Source organism: Macaca nemestrina, chromosome 4 (assembly GCF_043159975.1).
Source record: "Macaca nemestrina isolate mMacNem1 chromosome 4, mMacNem.hap1, whole genome shotgun sequence".
Taxonomy (NCBI): domain Eukaryota; kingdom Metazoa; phylum Chordata; class Mammalia; order Primates; family Cercopithecidae; genus Macaca; species Macaca nemestrina.
The window spans coordinates 69,828,062-69,845,723 of record NC_092128.1 but is presented as its reverse complement, the minus strand read 5'-3'; the positions used below and the strand labels follow the sequence as shown (position 1 = coordinate 69,845,723).

The 17,662-nt window shown below is 38.3% G+C and overlaps 1 protein-coding gene and 1 long non-coding RNA gene across 6 annotated transcripts in view; one reads left to right on the top strand and one right to left on the bottom strand.

Annotated features, from left to right (window-relative positions):
- LOC105475467 (STEAP2 metalloreductase) overlaps nt 1-11,310 on the bottom strand; it is a 28,120-nt gene extending 16,810 nt beyond the window's left edge. The window contains exons 1-2 of one of the 5 annotated variants that reach the window (XM_011730720.3): nt 11,028-11,310; nt 6,446-6,614 (exon numbers count right to left, since the gene is read on the bottom strand). The gene's annotated coding sequence lies outside the window, so the exon portion shown is untranslated. The other 4 variants (XM_011730717.3, XM_011730718.3, XM_071094786.1 and 1 more) reach the window with 4 other exon arrangements.
- Nucleotides 11,311-11,417: 107 nt separating this feature from the next.
- LOC105475466 (uncharacterized) overlaps nt 11,418-17,662 on the top strand; it is a 431,412-nt gene continuing 425,167 nt past the window's right edge. The window contains exons 1-2 of the long non-coding RNA XR_011622119.1: nt 11,418-11,750; nt 13,111-13,198. This is a non-coding gene — a long non-coding RNA (uncharacterized lncRNA). The remainder of the gene's footprint in view (nt 11,751-13,110; nt 13,199-17,662) is intronic.

Sequence of the window (17,662 nt, the reverse complement as noted above, 5' to 3'; positions counted from 1 at the left end):
TGAAAGAAAAATACTCTTCCATTCTACCCTCATTGCACAATTTCTTTTATGCTCATAGCAGATGTGGACCACTTCAGAGGATTTAATGGACTTTACAGGCACAGGTGGAATGTTTCAAAAATATGTTGGTTTACTAAATGAAATTTGAAATGACTAGAGCCAGGAAAATTCAACTTTTTACCCTAGAAATGAGTCACATCCAGTAACTCCAAATACATCAGTATGTTAAACTTTAGAAAGACAATAATTATCGTAATATTACTTAATGTTTATATAGGACATAATGTATTTCAGCTCTCTTGTGGTTTTTACGTATTAACTGATTGAATCCCCACAACCACCCTAAGAGACAGATGCTAATACTGTCACACCCACTTTGTAGATGAGGAAACTGAGACCTGCAGAAGATAATTAATTTATCCAAGGACATAAAGACAGAAAACAGGGGAGCCAGGATTTGAACCCAGGTAGTCAGTCCAGCTGAGACATGTGTTATTCAGGTGTACGTATGGAGTTTAGGAAAGGGTGTTTTCTTGGGGTTATAAGTATCAAGGTGTAACAATTATAGTTGTACTCAAATTAGTATGTTATTCCTTTTTCTTTGGTCATTTCATTCCTCCTCAGCGTTACCTAGGAGTAACCAATCCTGGGAAAGAAGAACTTTTACTATTTTTAAATCAATTACACGTTTCATTTCACACCTTTCAAGACAGACCACTCCCTTGGCGTGGTCTATGCACCCAGAAGGGCAGGCAGGAGTCAGAGGTACCAGGGTAGGAAAAAAACTGTCAATATCCATTTGGAGATGTCACTGGCAATGCTGGGCATCAAGAGCGGTTAGAGAAACCAGAAGTAATGAAATCCATGCTCACTTCATTCAAAAGTTAATGGTAATCATGTGCATTATCTAAGGGTAAAAAAGGTTGCTAGATTCACACAAGGGAATCCAAGTTTCCTATATCCCAGCCCGGAGTTCTTCTGAGTATATACCATAGCATCTCCCAAAATATAAGAATTGCAAAATCTTTAAATCTAACAATCATGATGATCAAGACTTTTTCAAACAGAAACAAAAACAAAACAACATTAATTATCTGTTTATTTTACAAAGCAAGCTCAAACCCCTTCTGTAAATCAGAATGTGAACAGGTAAAAATTTTAATTTGCTGGGGGTTCCTTTATAGTTGACTAGTCTTTCTTCTCTTGCTGTTTTTAGAATTCACTCTTTGTCTTTTACTTTTGACAATATGGCTATAATGTGCTGTGGGGAAGACCTTTTTGTATTGTATCTTTTTGGAGATCTCTAAGTTACCTGTATCTGGGTGTCTACATCTCTCACTAGACTTGGGAACTTTTCATTGTTGAATAACTTCAAATGCAAATGGATTAAAGTTTCCACTTAAAAGATACAGACTAGCAATAGATAAAAAATCATGACCCAACTGTATGCTGGGTACAAGAAACCCATCTAACCTATAAAAACACATATAAGACTGAAAGCAAAGGGATGGAGAAAGATATTCCATGCAAATGGAAACCAAAAGTCACTATACTTATATCAAATAAAACAGAGTTTGAGTCAAAAACAGTATAAAGAGACAATGAAGGTCATTAAATAATGATAATGGATCAATTCTAGCCAGAGGATATCACAATTCTAAACATATATACACCCAACAACAGACCACTCAGATATATTAATATAAATAAAATGTTATCAGATCTAAAAGGAGAGACAGACTCCAATACAACAACGGTTGGGGACTTCAACACCCCCTGCCAGCATCTGACAGATAATCTAGACAGAAAATTAACAAAGAAACATTAGATTTAAACTATACGTTAGAACAAATGGACCTAACAAACATTCACAGAACATTTTATAAAACACTTACAGAATACAAATTTTCATCAGCACATGGACATTCTCTAACAATGACCATGTTAGAACACAAAATAAGACTTGACAAATTTTTAAAAAATCAAAGTCATATCAAGTATTTCCTCAGACCACAATGGAATAAAACTAGAAGTCAATAACATGAGGACCTTTTGAAACTGTAAAAATAAATGATTAAACAACATGCTTCTAAATGACTACGGTGGCAAAGAATAAATTAAGGAAGAAATCAAAAAATCTCCCTTAACAAATACAAATAAAAATGCAACACACCAAAACCTATGAGATACAGCAAAAGCAGTGCTAAGATGGAAGTTTATAGCAATAAGCACCTACACCAAAAAATCATAACAATTTCAAATAAACAACGTAATGATGTACCTCAAGGAACTAGAAAAGCAAAAACAAGCCAAACCCCATATTGGTAAAAGGAAGGTAATAATAAAGATCCGAGCAGAACTAGACAAATTGGGACTTAAAAAACAACACAAAGGATGGATGAAACAAAAAGTTTTGTTTTTTGAAAAGATAAAATCGATAAAGCACTTGCTAGACTAACCAAGAAAAAACGAGGAAATACTCCAATAAAAAATCAGAAATGGAAAAGGAAACATTACAATTGATACCACAGAAATACATAAAATCGTGAGAAGTTATTATGAACAACTACACACCAACAAACTGGAAAACCTAGAGGAAATGGATAAATTGCTACACACATACAACCTACCAAGATTGAAACAGGTAGAAACGGAAAACCTGGACAGACCAATAACAAAAAAGTTGAGGCAGTAATTTAAAAACTCCCAATAAAGAAAAGTCCAGGGCCACATGGCTTCACTGCCGAATTCTACCAAACTTTCAAAATAGACCTAACACCAATTCTCTTCAAACTATTCCAAAACATTGAACAGTAGGGAATTCTGCCTAACTCATTCTATGAGATCAGCATTAGCTTCATACCAAATGCAAACAAGCCTCAACAAAAAAGAAAACTACATACTAATATTCCTGATGAGCACAAATACAAAAATTCTCAATAAAATACTAGCAAACCAAGGGCCAGACATGATGGCTCATGCCTGTAATCCCAGCACTTTGGGAGGCCAATGCAGGAGGATCGATTGAAGCTAGGAGTTTAAGCCCAGCCTGGGCAACATAATGAGACCCTCATCTCTACAAAAAATTTAAAAATTAGCTAGGCGTGGTGGCACACACCTGAAGTCCTAGCTACTCGGGAGCTGAGGCAGGAGAATCACTTGAGCCTACAAGTTGAAGCCTGCAGTGATTTATGATTACATAACCGCACTCCCTCCTGGGCAACAGAGCAAGACCCTGTCTCCTAAAAAGTGTGTGTGTGTGTGTGTGTGTGTGTGTGTGTGTGTGTCTGTAGAAGCAAACCAAATCTAACAACTCATAAAAAAAACACATCATGATCAAAGGGGATTTATTCCAGGGACACATCCCAGGGATACAAGGATGGTTCAACATATGCAAATCAATAACTGTGATACATCACCTAAAGAGAATGAAGGACAATAACCATATGATCATCTCAATAGATGCAGAAAAAGCATTTGAGAAAATTTAGCATCCCCTCATGATAAAACTTTCAACAAACTAGGCATAGAAAAAATATACTTCAACATAATAAGGGCTTATATGATCTATATAATAATAACAATAGCTATCATTATTTTGAAATAGGGAAAAGCTCAAAGCCTTTCCCCTATGAACAGAAATAAGACAAGGATGCCACTTTCACCGCTTCTAATCAACATCGTATTGGAAGTCCTAGCCAGAGCAACCAGGAAAGAGAAAGAATATAAGGTACCCAAATTGGAAAACAGGAAGGTCAAATTGTCCCTCTTTGCTGATGATACGATCTTAGATCTAGATACACTTAAAGATTTCACAAAAAAACTCTTAGATCTGATAAATAAATTCAATAAAGTTGCAGGATACAAAATCGACATACAAAAATCAGTACCATTTCTATACACCAACAATGAACTTGCTGAAAAGGACACCAAGAAGGCAATCCCATTTACGATAGCTATTAAAAACAAAACAAAACAAAACAAAAAACTAGGAATATATTTAACCAAGGAGGTGAAAGTTTGCTACAAGGAAAACTACAAAGCACTGTAGAAAGAAATTAAAGATGATATAAACAAATGGAAAAATATTGCATGCTTATGGATTGGAAGAATTAATATCATTAAAATGGCCATACTGCCAAAAGCAATATACAGATTCAATGCAATCCCTATCAAAATACCAATGTCATTTTTCATAGAATTAGAAAAAGCAATCCTAAAATTCATATAGAACCAAAAAATATCCTGAATAGCTACAGCAATCCCAAGCAAAAAGAACAAAGCTGAAGGCATCACACTACCTGACTTCAAAATGTGTTACAAGGCAATAGTAACCAAAAAAACATGGTACCGGTATAAAAACAGACACACAGACCAATGAATGCAACAGATTAAGAGAATCCACAAAAAAAAAAAAAAAAAAAAAAAAAAATCCACACATTTACAGCCAACTGATTGTCAACAAAGGCACCAGGAATATACACTAGGGAAAGGATATCCTCTTCAAATACATGGTACTTGGAGAACTGGATATCTGTATGCAGAAGAATAAAACTGAACTCCTGTCCCTCACCATATACAAAAATCAACTCAAGGTCAACTAAAGACTTAAACATAGGACCCAAAACTATATAATTTCAAGAAGAAAACATTGGGGAAATATTTGAAGACACTGGTCTAGGCAAAGATTTTATGGCTAAGACCTCAAAAGCACAGCAACAACAACAACAACAAAACAGACAAATGGGACTATATTAAACTAAAAGACTTCTGTGCAGCAGAGGAAACATCAACAGAATGAAGAGACAACCTATTGAATAGGAGAAAATATTTGCAAACGATTAATCTGACAAGGGACTAATATCCAGAATATACAATGAACTAAAAAAATTGAACAATAAAAAACAAATAATCCCATAAACATGGGTAAAGGTCATGAATAGACATTTTTCTGAAGAAGACAAACAAATGGTCAAGAGGTATATGAAAAAATACTCAGCATCACTAATCACCAGGGAAATGCATATCAAAACCACAATGAGACTTCAATTTATCCCAATTAGAACTGCTATTATGAAAAGACAAAAACAACAGATGCTGACAAGGATTCAGAGAAAAGGGAACCCTTATACGCTGTTGGTGGAAATGTAAATTAGTACAGCCACTGTGGACAACAGTATGGGGGTTGTTTCTCAAAAGACTAAAAATAGAACTACCATACAATCCAGTAATCTCACTACTGGGTATTATCCACAGGAAAATAAATTAGTATATCAAAGAGATACCCGTCCTCAGGGTTTTTTGTTTGTTTGTTTGTTTGTTTTCTTTGCGCACTATTCACACTAGCAAAGATATGGAATCAATCTACATGTCCATCAACAAAAGGATAAAGAAAATGTGTTATGTATACACAATGAAATATTATTCAGCCTTAAAAAAATGAAATCACGTCATTTGCAGCAACATGGATAGGAGTGGAGGCCACTATGTTAAGTGAAATAACCCAGGCACAGAAAGGCAAATATCGCATGTTTTCACTCGTGTGTGGGAGCTAAAAAAGTGGATCCCATGGAGGTAAAGATTAGCATAAGAGATATCAGAGGCTGGAAGGATGTGTTGATGGGAGGAGGGGATGAAGAGATGTTGGTTCATGGATACAAATGTACAGTTAGAAGAAATAAGTTCTAATGTTCAATAGCAAAGTAGGTTGCCTATAGTTAGTAACAATGTACTGTGTGTTTCAAAGTGGCCAGATGAGATGACTTGAAATGTTCTTAACACATAGACATGATAAGTACTCAAGGTGATGAATTCCCCCCAAATCCCAACCAGATCATTACACATTGTACGGATATGACAAATACTCATGTGTACCCCATAAATATGTAATATGTATCAATTTGTCTTAAAAGTTAGTGTAAGCAGGCTTCTTCAAGAAATAAATCCTACTTCCCTCAAGGTTCTGAAAACCCTACTGGCCAGTGAGTGTGACCTGAATATTGCTGACCTGGCTTGGCACTATGCTTATGGTAGCAAGGGAGAGTCACACTGTTTTGGCACATGGAGAAGCAGAATTGCAATCTCAGAGTTGCTTCTGAATGTAGCTACTGAAGCAGTGTTTCTCAACCCTAGGTGCATGCTCTAATGATCCAGGGAGTTTTAAAACACAGTGATCACAGGTCACCCCCACCATCCAGTTTTCGTTTAATTGGTCTGGGGTTCATCCTAAGCCACAACATTTTAAAAAAAAGATTAGCAGATGTTTTATTATGCAACCAAGATTGAAAATCACTCTACTAAAAGATTCAGAATTCAATCTAATACTTATTCTAATAATCATTTGGCGATAGTAGATGTGGCTTTTTGACCTTCACTTATGTTAATTTTTACATTGTTGTTTGTAGTAATGAAAAATTACAATTGTGAAAGAGTAGCAAGCAGTTACCTTTGAATACAGGACGCTGAATACGCATGCAGTTCTTTCCCCTTTTCCACTCAAGGAGGAGCAGTATCAGAAGGTCCACTCACTATTTTGCAATTTCCTCTCTCCACTTTCTGGGAAGGGCAATGCCATTCCTTAAAATGCGTCACTCCTTGCACAGCACACTTTGTTCCTGTTGTTTCATAATATTCAAAATTCAGAATGTTTCTATGACTATATATCTTCTTTCTGTTCTATAAGGGGATCCCCTCCCCGGTTCTCCAGACATCACGATCCTGCTGACCTGAGCAGACCGGTGTTTCTAAGGGAATGACTCACTAGAAAGGCACTTGTCAAACTTTAATGCAAATATTATCACCTGGGGATCTTTTTTAAATGCACACTAAGATTCTCTAGGTCTAGAGGGAGGTTAGACATTCTGCATTTCTCACAAGCTCCCAGGTGATGCCCATAGTGTCTCTACCTTTTCTTTTGATGTTATTCATAAGGAATCCAAATTAAATAACTGATAAAACTGTCATTTATAGGCTTGGTGTGGTGGCTCACGCCTGTACTCCCAGCAGTTTGGGAAGCCAAGGCAGGTGGATCACCTGAGGTTAGGAGTTCGAGATCAGACTGGCCAACACGATGAAACCCCATCTTTACTAAAAATGCACAAAAATTAGCCAGGGGTGGTGGCAGGTGCCCAGCTACTTGGGAGGCTGAGGAAGGAGAATCGCTTGAACCAGGGAAGCAGAGGTTGCAGTGAGCTGAGATTGCACCACTGGACCCCAGCCTGGGCAACAGAGTGAGACTCAGCCTCAAAACAAAAACAAAAACAAACAAAACCAAAAAACAACTATGTCATTTATAGAAAGTTGTGTTTTCATGGTGTAGGGGTAAAAGGGCAGGCCTAAGTTTCTGCAATCACTTTGATCCTTTGAGTCTCGATTTCCTTTGTTAAATGGCAAACAAATAGGTTATACTTGACTCTGGTGGTAGTTTCCAACACTAAATAAGTCTTGAAGCTGTGTGATAATGGTAATATCACCACCCTATATTTAACACTTCAACTTCGGGAGCTCAATCTAAAAGTGTGTGTCAAGGACATAGTTTTCTTGAATGGGCATTTGACTTGCTGTACACATTTAATACTTGAGAATGTATTATTATGATAGGGAATTCAGTTACACTCAGCTAGACAGCCTCTTAAGGTTTTCAGTTTAGAAGGATTTCCTGAACATTCCTGAAGCTGAATGGCAGCTGTTGTGCTATGTTAATTTTGAAAAATAGAACCTAATTTGTTTCACACATAAATAGGACATTTATTATTGGATGACAGCAACTCTGAAAGGGCTGTCCGCAGAGGTTTTGATGATATTTCACAACCTGCTGATTTGGAGAGGCCATCAAGAAAACATAACTCTCCAGGGTCATGAGGTGGGGTGGCGTAACCTTCACTTTGTGGGCCCACATCTGAACATCTCTTCTTCATCGTCTCTCCTGCAAACACCCACTCATGGTACTTCACCATACCCTCTCCCTGTCCTTAATGCTGTCCTCACTGCTGTCCTCTACTGACTTCTAGTTTATTCCTTATGACTGCAGACTCTGGCTCCCAGTATACACATGGTCATCCTCTCTACCCCAATAACTATCACGTTTTTCCTGGACTTTATCATTCAAGTGGATGAACCATTCAACTTCAGGGGCTATTTCCTTGACTTATTCATTGGAGGTAATGAATTTTTGCCTCTACCCCACCTCAGTCATTCACTTCCTGAAATCTCCAAGCACTATCTGCAGGACTTCCAATAATCTTAGTTTAAATATCCACACTGATAATTCTAGACAGCAAAAGAAATCTGATCTGTTGACCTCGACCTCTCTACTTGCTTAATATCCTGTACTCTCCATCAGCCTGCTCTGGTATCTCTTTAAACCGAGACTAGATTTATAGTCACTCCCTTGAAAAGATCCTTAACTCTCTTACTCTCCATCATATCTGCTTGGCAAAACTCTAGTCCTGGAAGAACCCAGCTATCCATTTTCTCTGTATCTGTATCCACGTTGGTGAAGGTTGCTGGAGAAAAACCAGAAAACTGAGCTCATTAGTTTCACCTTAAATTAACAATCACCAACTTTACCTATCAAAGACCAGTCTATCCACTTATGTCCTGGAGAGCCTCCCTTTTTTGCCTCCCCAGGGAATATGGTTATGACCTCTTTCTGTGACATCTCAAACTTCACAGGTTCAAACCTGAACTTTTTCCACCCAGACCTGGTCCCATTTGCCTGGAAATGTGTAAATGCCACCATTACCCACCAGTTGCTCCAATCAGAAAATTGTGAGTCATTCTTGAGTCCTTGCTGTCTCTCAGTTTTGACATAAAATCCTGCACCAACTCTTGTTCTCCAACATATTTCATAAATCCCTCTCCACCAATACCAGGCTAGTTCAGGTTTCTATCATCTCACCTGGACTCTGCAAACATTTCCTAATGGGTCAGCCTACTTTCTCTTTGGACCCTTTCCAAACCATCTCCACAGCAGCTAAGATCATCTTAAAATGTAAATCATCATAAAAAGTCTCTCCTTAAAATCAGTGCTCCTTTACTTAGAACTACAGCCACCTTCCTATCACATAGAAGGTCCCGAATGAGTTTGCCCCCGCTTCCCCTCTCTAACCTTAATCTGTATTGTTCACCCACAGCATCCTCTTCTAGAAGGAGAAAAGAACAACCACTTTATGTACCTTGGGAACTTTTCATATACTGTTCCATCTCTATAGCAGAATAATTCACTCAGCCCTTGTTAAATTTATTTTGTAATATTTTATATAATTGTTTCTTTTCTGTTTACTATTTGTCTCATTGAACAATAAGCTGCATGAGGGAAGAACCATGTTTGTCTTGTCCGTGATCACTGCCTCCACATTGTCTGGCAGTGTAACTTAGGATGCCATAAAAATTCTTTGTTATGTAATGCATCAAAAAAATTCAGGACAAAAAGAGAATAATTCTCTAGATCAGACTTCTCTTTTTGTTGAAAAGACATGTGGGCCCTGAAGGGGTAGGTGATTTATCAATGTTGATATTATGTTATGTTAAATGTTATGTTATGTTAAATATTATGTTATATGAAATGTTATGTTAAAGTCTCAGTTACCTCAACGTCCTGGTTTCTGGCCCAGCAGGAATAAATACATCTCCTGATGTCCTATGTCCTCTATCACACCTGCAGTCTTACTCTTTCGCATTTTTGGTGTATCCTCTTTCTCACTTTTCTAACTCATTTACAATCCTTTCTTTAAAAATTTGTCTTCACCTGTCCTGTTTTTTTTCAGTATTAAAATACAACTATGCTCATTCACCACATTTTCCATAGCACCAGTACAATAAAAAGTGACTTGGATAAAGCTTTTCATTTCCTTACTGCAAATTTGCTCAAGTTATCATTCTCAACATTGTCTCATTTCCCCATACCCTGACAGAGTGACTAGCTAAGAGGCAGAAAGTGCAGCTACCCCAATGGCAGCATATACAGTTACTCTTATGTTTCTAAACATCCTGCAAATTATTTAGGACGGGTGTTTTGTTTTGTTTTTCCATTAAATAGCCTCAAGCTTTGAAGCAACCGAGAGAGAATCGGAGTAAAAAAAATTATAGGGTTAAAGAAAGAAAAAATAAACAGAGATCAATAAAATGAAGAAATAATAAAGTGGAGAAAAGGAAGGATGGGGAGGTGCTTTAGAAAACAAAAACGGTTCCAAACAGCGGGGCTGTTAAAAGGACTAGAATCTAAGTCAGGAGGTTGGGGGTGGGGGTGGGGCAGGAGTCTGAATTCTGTTTCTCCTATAGTGATGAGCGACAATTAACTATGGCCTGGACTGTCTTTCCATCTAAAAAACTAACTGCCCGAGGAGTAAAAACTGACACCAATCCTTCTCCACGGGGTGGCAGAGATAATAAATGGAAATCTCCCAACAAAAATGCTCTTTATCTCTCTGCTCTATTTTAAGAGCAAGATTTTCAGGGCATAATTTTCAACAAGTTTTGGCTGAGGCTGAACACAGGGCTCAAAGATAATTTAGGACAGTCAAAGAAGAGGCCAATTACTTTCTAACAGAAATGGCCTAAACACACCACGATTACATTACTCGGAAATAAACAAAATGACTGCTAGAAATACCTGTTCACAAGCAGCACTGCACGATCTTCCATGAAATTCCCTGCATCAACCCAAAGTAGCAGGGAGACTACCAAGGGGGCGAAAGTAACCTGCCTGTCCTTTCCTGCTGGGACCCATCCTACCTGAGACAATGTCTCCTGGCCTTCTTTCTCCTGGGCCCAACCTCTAGGACTTGCCCTTAGCTCTAGGAGACCAAGAGGAGGAGGAGGGGGAATCAGTGGAACAGACACCCTTCTCCACCCTTCTCACTTTCCACCTCAAGGTGCCAGGAGATCAGGGACCCCGCAGCTCAGGGCGGACGCCTGCTGAGGGCGCGGAATCGGGGAGAATGGATGCAGCTCGTGGCGCCGACTGCATCTTGACCCTCAACTCCGCCGCCGCCACCTCCTTTCACGCTCCTCCCCGACCCGCTCACCTCAGCGCCCCCCGCGCCCTCCACGCCGGGCAGGCGCGAGCCTTGCAGCTCCCCGGGAGCGGCGCCGACTCCCCAGGGCCCACCCGGGGACCAGGGCCTACGGACTGCACCTCCGACTGGCGGCTGCAGGGTGGCTGCGGCTGCGGTCCCGCTCCAGCTGCTTCCCCGCCTACCCAAGCTGGATCGTGTACAGCCAGGGAAGAGGCAGGAGGGAGGCGCGCGGAGGCCGGCTTGGCAGTGACGCGCCGCTAGGGGCTGCGCTTCTGGACAGCTCGTGGCACCCAGGGCCCGAGGAACGCCGACAGGAGTCGGGAAGAGCAGTGGAGAGCCGGGGAGGAGTCGGGGAGCTCGGAGGGGGCGGGGGTGTGTTGGGGGAGCTGCGGAGGGCCCAGAGCACCGAGAGAGAGCCAGCAGTGAGTGCACTAGGGAGCCACACACACACGGCTCGGCAGCTTTGCGCACCCCTCTATCGGGAGCGGCTGAGTATCCGCCTGGCTCGCCTGCAGGGTTCCTCCCTGGTCTTCAGGAGATTCTGAAGCAGCTCTAGAAGAGTAAAGCCCATTTTTCTACTCCGTTTCTTTTTGTAATGTGGGGTCACCTTTCCGCTCTAGAAATTGCTTTTCTGACGCGATTCCTACCCCAACTCTCGCCAAAGGGCCCTGGTTCCCACCTCCCCAGTCTTAGCTTCTGACAAGCCTCCAAGAAACTGCGCTTTTTTCTTTTGTAGGTGTTCTTTTGCCCCATGTTTGCCCCACCCCAAACGTCTTTTGACTAGACTGTGTCCTTGGAATAAAATGTTCCGAAATACCCTTTCATGAACACTCCCTCGGATAGGAGGACCCTCACAGACCATGAACTGCAGAGATTATTCTGTTGACTTTGACCTTCACTCTAGCTGGTGCCCCGCGCGCGAGCTTTGGTGTGGGGGAAAGGAAGGTTAGGCCTTGAGTCAGGAGACCTGTGTTCCTGCGAAAGCCACTTACCTTCTGGGGCAGCTATGGCTTTGAATGTTTCAGGGAATCCCCTGAGAGCACCTTTGGCTCTGGGTTTCTGTACATTTTCTCCCTGCAGATTACCAAGTAAAAGTACCTTTTATCTTTTGTGTAAAAGTTGTCAGTAGAAGAAGCCAGAAATCTTTGTTCCCAAATGTAAAATCAATTTACCAAATATTCTGCAATTTGGGGAAATTTTTTTTCTTACATTAGTAAAGTACCATTTCAACAAATTAGGTTTAAAAATTTTCCCTCTAGGTGGTTTATTAACCAGACAAACAATAACAACAACAACAACAACGAGAGGGGGTCTTAGATCGATCACTGGGGCACTGCACTTTCCCCTTTGTAGTCCATATACAGATTAACCTTTGCAAATGCTGCTTTGGAAATACATCCTTTGTTTGACTTGAAATGTAACCCCTTCCCTACCACCAAATATTATTAAGGTTTAAAGTTTAGGCAGAAGCTAAGGTTTTAACGATGTGTCAGAGTGTGGAACCATCGACAGCTGGTAGAATACTTTCCATTTTGGTTACTGGAAACAAGTCATTAAATCTAATATCAATTTTAATAATTTCGCTTCAACAAAACTGTCAAATAATGAGATTCATGGAGTTTTTTCTAGTAGTTCTTCTGGAGAACTTGTGGAGAAAATTCATGAATCTTAGCAGTTAACGAAAAGTATATAGCTTTTCCATATATTTTTAAAAGCCATAGAATTATATAACTTCCCCACAGGGTTATTAAAACGAATTGCACTTTCTAACTTCTACAACCATAAATTATAGTGTAAAACATGTAGGTAAGCCATAGATTTTAAATATTTTTAAAAGCTGTCTTAATATGGGCTTTGACTATTTAGAAAATAAAGTAATGTGAAATCCCTTTTCCCAAATAAGAATCAGTGAGTCAACAATTTGCAGTTTCCAGAAGGGATATCTCTTTTACATGCTTGAACTACTAAAATAAGCAAATATCTTTGATGGAAAATCTAATGTTACCAAATGTGTTCCAGAAGACTGTTGGTGTTAATACAAAGCACGATTCCTTTAACTTCCATGGTAACTAATTTTATCATTGTTTTTCAGTTGGAGATGGAGAGTATGAAAATGATTTTGCAAGACTTTTCCAGGTCATGAGGTGCTCTCTGAGAAATCTCTTCTGTTCCCTAAAGTAGTAAGTGACTCAACTGAAGTGAAGCAATAATTATTAAATGGATCTCTAGTGGCCTAGAGGTATTAACACATTTTTTTCCTTTGAAGTTATTATGCAACTGAATGACTTTAGAGTGGTAGTTCCCCAAATGTGTGACTTTAGGCACTAGTTTGCCTAAATGCTGCTCTAGAAACTCATTCACTACAAAAATATTTATTGAGCCACTTCTATATGCCCTGGCTGGCACTCTAGGAACAGTGGTGAAGAAGACAGATATATTTACCTGTCCTGATAGAAGTTACAGTTTGGTGAAAACGATAAATTAGTAACAAGTGCAAAAAAGATTTATACAGATTTATTTACACAAAATAAATGTAAGTCGTGATGTAAATAGATTTTGAGATAAACAATAAGAGGAATCTCATTTTAGAGATCCACAATGTATGTTAATAAAGGCTCTGAAAATTCCTATAGTAAAAACATTTAACTTAAGCTATTCCCCAAAACCCCAAATTTGTTTTGAACAAATTTGTTTGTAAGCAGCGCTTATAATAAAATAGAATAATTTTTGTGAAATGTTGCTTTGTTTTGAAACCAAAGAATTTAATAAACATAAAATTCTGTTAACATCCCCTTACATTTATTTGTCAGTGTACATTCATATACTTCAATAGATTTATATATATAAATACAATCTGTTTGAAATAGACTGTGTTTGCACATGTTTATAGCAGCACAATTCACAATTGCAAAAAATACGGAACCAGCCTAAATGCCCATCAACCGAGTGGATAAAGACAATGTAGTATATATACACCACAGAATACTACTCAGCCATAAAAAGGAATGAAATAATGGCATTCTCAGCAACCTGGATGGAATTGGAGAAGATTATTCTAAGTGAACTAACTCAGAGTGGAAAACCAAACATCATATGTTCTCATTCATAAGCTGGAGCTAAGCTATGAGGATGCAAAAGCATCAGAATGGTATAATGGAGTTTGGAGACTCAGGGGGAAGTGGGGTGAGGGGTAAAATACTACATATTGAGTACAGTGTACACTACTCTGGTGATGGGTACACCAAAATATCAGAAATTACTAGAAAAGAATTTGTCCATGTAACAAAAAACTACGTGTTCCCCAGAAACTATTAAAATAAAAAATGAATTGTTTAAGTACGACAAAAAAAAGAAATACACTGTCTTTGAACACAAAATGATAGAGAAGGATTTATAAATCTATTAAAATGCCCGAATGTACATCTGTACAAAACACATATTTATAATTAACATTATTTCATGAACATATTTCCAGAGATCAACGTGGTCTAAAGTCTTATAATTCTTAATGTCCATATAATTTATATATTAGTATAGACTAGTTTTCTTTTTCTTTTCTTTCTTTCTTTCTTTTTTTTTTTTTTTGTTTTTTTTGAGACAGGGTCTGAATCTGCAATCCAAGCTAGAGTGCAGTGGCATGATCAAGGTTCACTGCAGCCTCAACCTCTTGAGCTCAAGTGGTTCTCCTGCCTCAGCCTCCCAGAAGCTGGACTATGGGCACACGCCACCATACCTGGATAATTATTTATTACTTATAGAGAGGGGATCTCCCTAGGTTGCCCAAGCTGATCTTAAACTCCTAGGCTCAAGTGATCTTCCCACATCACCCATCCCCCTCACAAAGTGCTGGGATTACATGTTTGAGCCACTGTGTTTGGCCTAGATTAGTTTTCTGAACCCTAAATTTTAGGAAAGTACATTTTCTGATTCTTTAACTATTATAAGTAACACCACTTTAACCTCCTTGAGCAAATTACTCTTTGGGGTAATAAGTGATGGGAATATTTTCTTGGGATATATTTTTAAATGTGGGTTTCTTTAATTAAAAGAAATTTTATTTTTCTGTTTACATAGTCTCATATTTCTTTCCATAACAATTGAAAAATCATTATAAAAATATGGATGTACTTTTATCTTTTACATTCAGTATCTCATTGACACTGAATTTTATTATTTGCATTTGTTTAAATTGATTAAGGAAGCTTCAAAATGTGTATAATTTCAATATATCCCTAGGAAATAGCAAAAATACCTGGAGGAATTTGACTGGATAGCTTCGGTCATAAATCCATAAAAGGCGTCAAAGCTATTTCCCTCCCAATGTACCTCTCTGCGAATTCTTCTAAACTAATTTTGTGGTAATTTAAAAAATTTATCTAAAGTTAAAGGAATTTTCAGAAAATTTCAGCTATAAGCATTGGCTCTAGATCTGCAGTTGGTATAGACCTGCAAAGTTGACTGACAACCAGTGTTAGAAAGAGGAACCAAAATTTGAATAGGGGCTTGGTGTAAGGATAGTTGTGTTTGGGGGATCCCCGTAGGAAGGGAAAACTTTTCAGGCATTTAAAACAATATATCATAGCAGACTATCAGCAGGGCTTTGGATTTCTTCATAGCTTTGAAGTTAGCAAGAAAAAATGGAGACAGTCAATCTGACCCATGTGCTTCCAGCATTTGATGACCTGGGCTGAATTCATGGATATTGCCAGCTATAGATTTTAAAATTATAGAGTTTTTCTGATGATAATCAGACTCTCCTTAAATATAAACATATAATCATGTCCTAGTGTCAGAACATGTCTTCATATTGATTTTTAAATCTTCAAACACTGGTCCAGCCCATTCCCTCACTCAAAGAGCACTCAGCTCCTTCTGTCTGTTGCTAAGGATTTAGTCTATGCATAGAACAGTGTTTACATTGTAGGTATTCTTGAGGATATTAGAGCTCTCTAGCAAATATTTAAAATGCATATTTTCAAAAAAACAAATTATAAAACATTATAATCTTAAACATTTCATCAAATTTGATTCTGGATCTCATGGATGACCACCTTATAACTGAGTACAACCATGCAATTTCAGAGCCCCTGCTTTTTTTGCATTTATCATTGCATTGGTGTTGTATTAACCTGTCACATCTTAATGAGAGAACTCTTTCAGCTGAATAAAAAGACAAATAACTGAATTACAAAATGGCCAAAGAATTTGAATACACATTTCTTCAAAGAAGATATGCATGGCTAATACACAAGTAAAAAGCTGCTCAATATCCTTAATCCTTAGATAAATGCAAATCAAAACCACCTGAGATACCATTCACACCCACTGGGATGGCTATAATCAGAAAATCAGTATCACAATATCAAGTCTTGGTGAGAAAGTGGAGAAATTAGTATCCTCATACATCGCCGGTGGGAATGTAAAATGTGCAACTATTTTGGAAAACAGTTGGGCAATTTCAATCCTAGCTATATACTCAAGGGAACTGAAAACATTTTTACACAAAAACTTGCTCTCGAATATTCATCACAGCATTATTATAATAGCTCAAAGGTAGAAACAACCCAAATGTCCATTAATTGATTAAAGTATAAATGAAATGTATATGATCCCATCCACAAATGAAACATTATTCAGGTATAAAAAGGGATTCAGTGCTGGCATGGATTACAACATAAACCTTGAAAAATTATGCTAAGTGAAAGGTGCCAGACCCAAAGATCCACATATTTTATGATTCCATTTATATAAAATGTTTTGAATAGGAAAATCACCACAGAAAATAGTTGAATAATTGCCAACCTACTGGCTGGTGGGGAAGAGTGTGGGGCATTGCTATAAAGGAATGCCTAGGCTGGGTAGTTTATGAAGAGAAGAACTTTTTTGACTCGGTTCTACAGGCTATACAAGAAGCATGGCCATGGTGCCAGCATCTGCTTCTGGTGAGGGCTTCAGGAAGCTTCCATTCATGGCAGAAGGCAAAGGGGAGCAGATTTCCCATGGCAAGAAGGAAGGAAAGAGAGGAGGGAGGTGCCAGGCTGTCTTTAACAACCAATTCTCATGGGATGAAGAGTGAGAACTCACTGACTCTAATAAGAATGGCACCAAACCATTCGGGGTCTGCCCCTCCATGACTAAAACACCTCCTACTAGGCCTCACCTCCAACACTGGTGATCAAATTTTAACATGAGATTTCGAAGGCAGGAATATCTAAACTATATTAACTGCTTAATGGGTGTGGGATTTCTTTTTGATATGATGAAAATATTCTGGAATTAGTGACGATGGCTGCACAAGTTTGTGAATATAGTAAAAGCCACTGAACTGTACTCTTCAAAAGGATAAATTGTGTAGTATGTGAATTAAATCCCAATAATAAATAAAAATAGTAATCAGGAATTGTAAGAAAAAACTTGAGAGAACAGATGTAGACTTAATTTGTAACAAGCCATTCCCTTAAAATGAAGACCAAATGACATTAATTTGTGATGCACCAATATATATTTAGAAATTGACAGATGAGAAAAACAAGTGGTGGGAAAAATTAGTCACTATCCAGCTCATTTTAATTTATGTATGTTAAAGCCAGAAGATCTACAGTTAAAGTCAATACCATATTCACATTACAAGGAGCAATTTAATT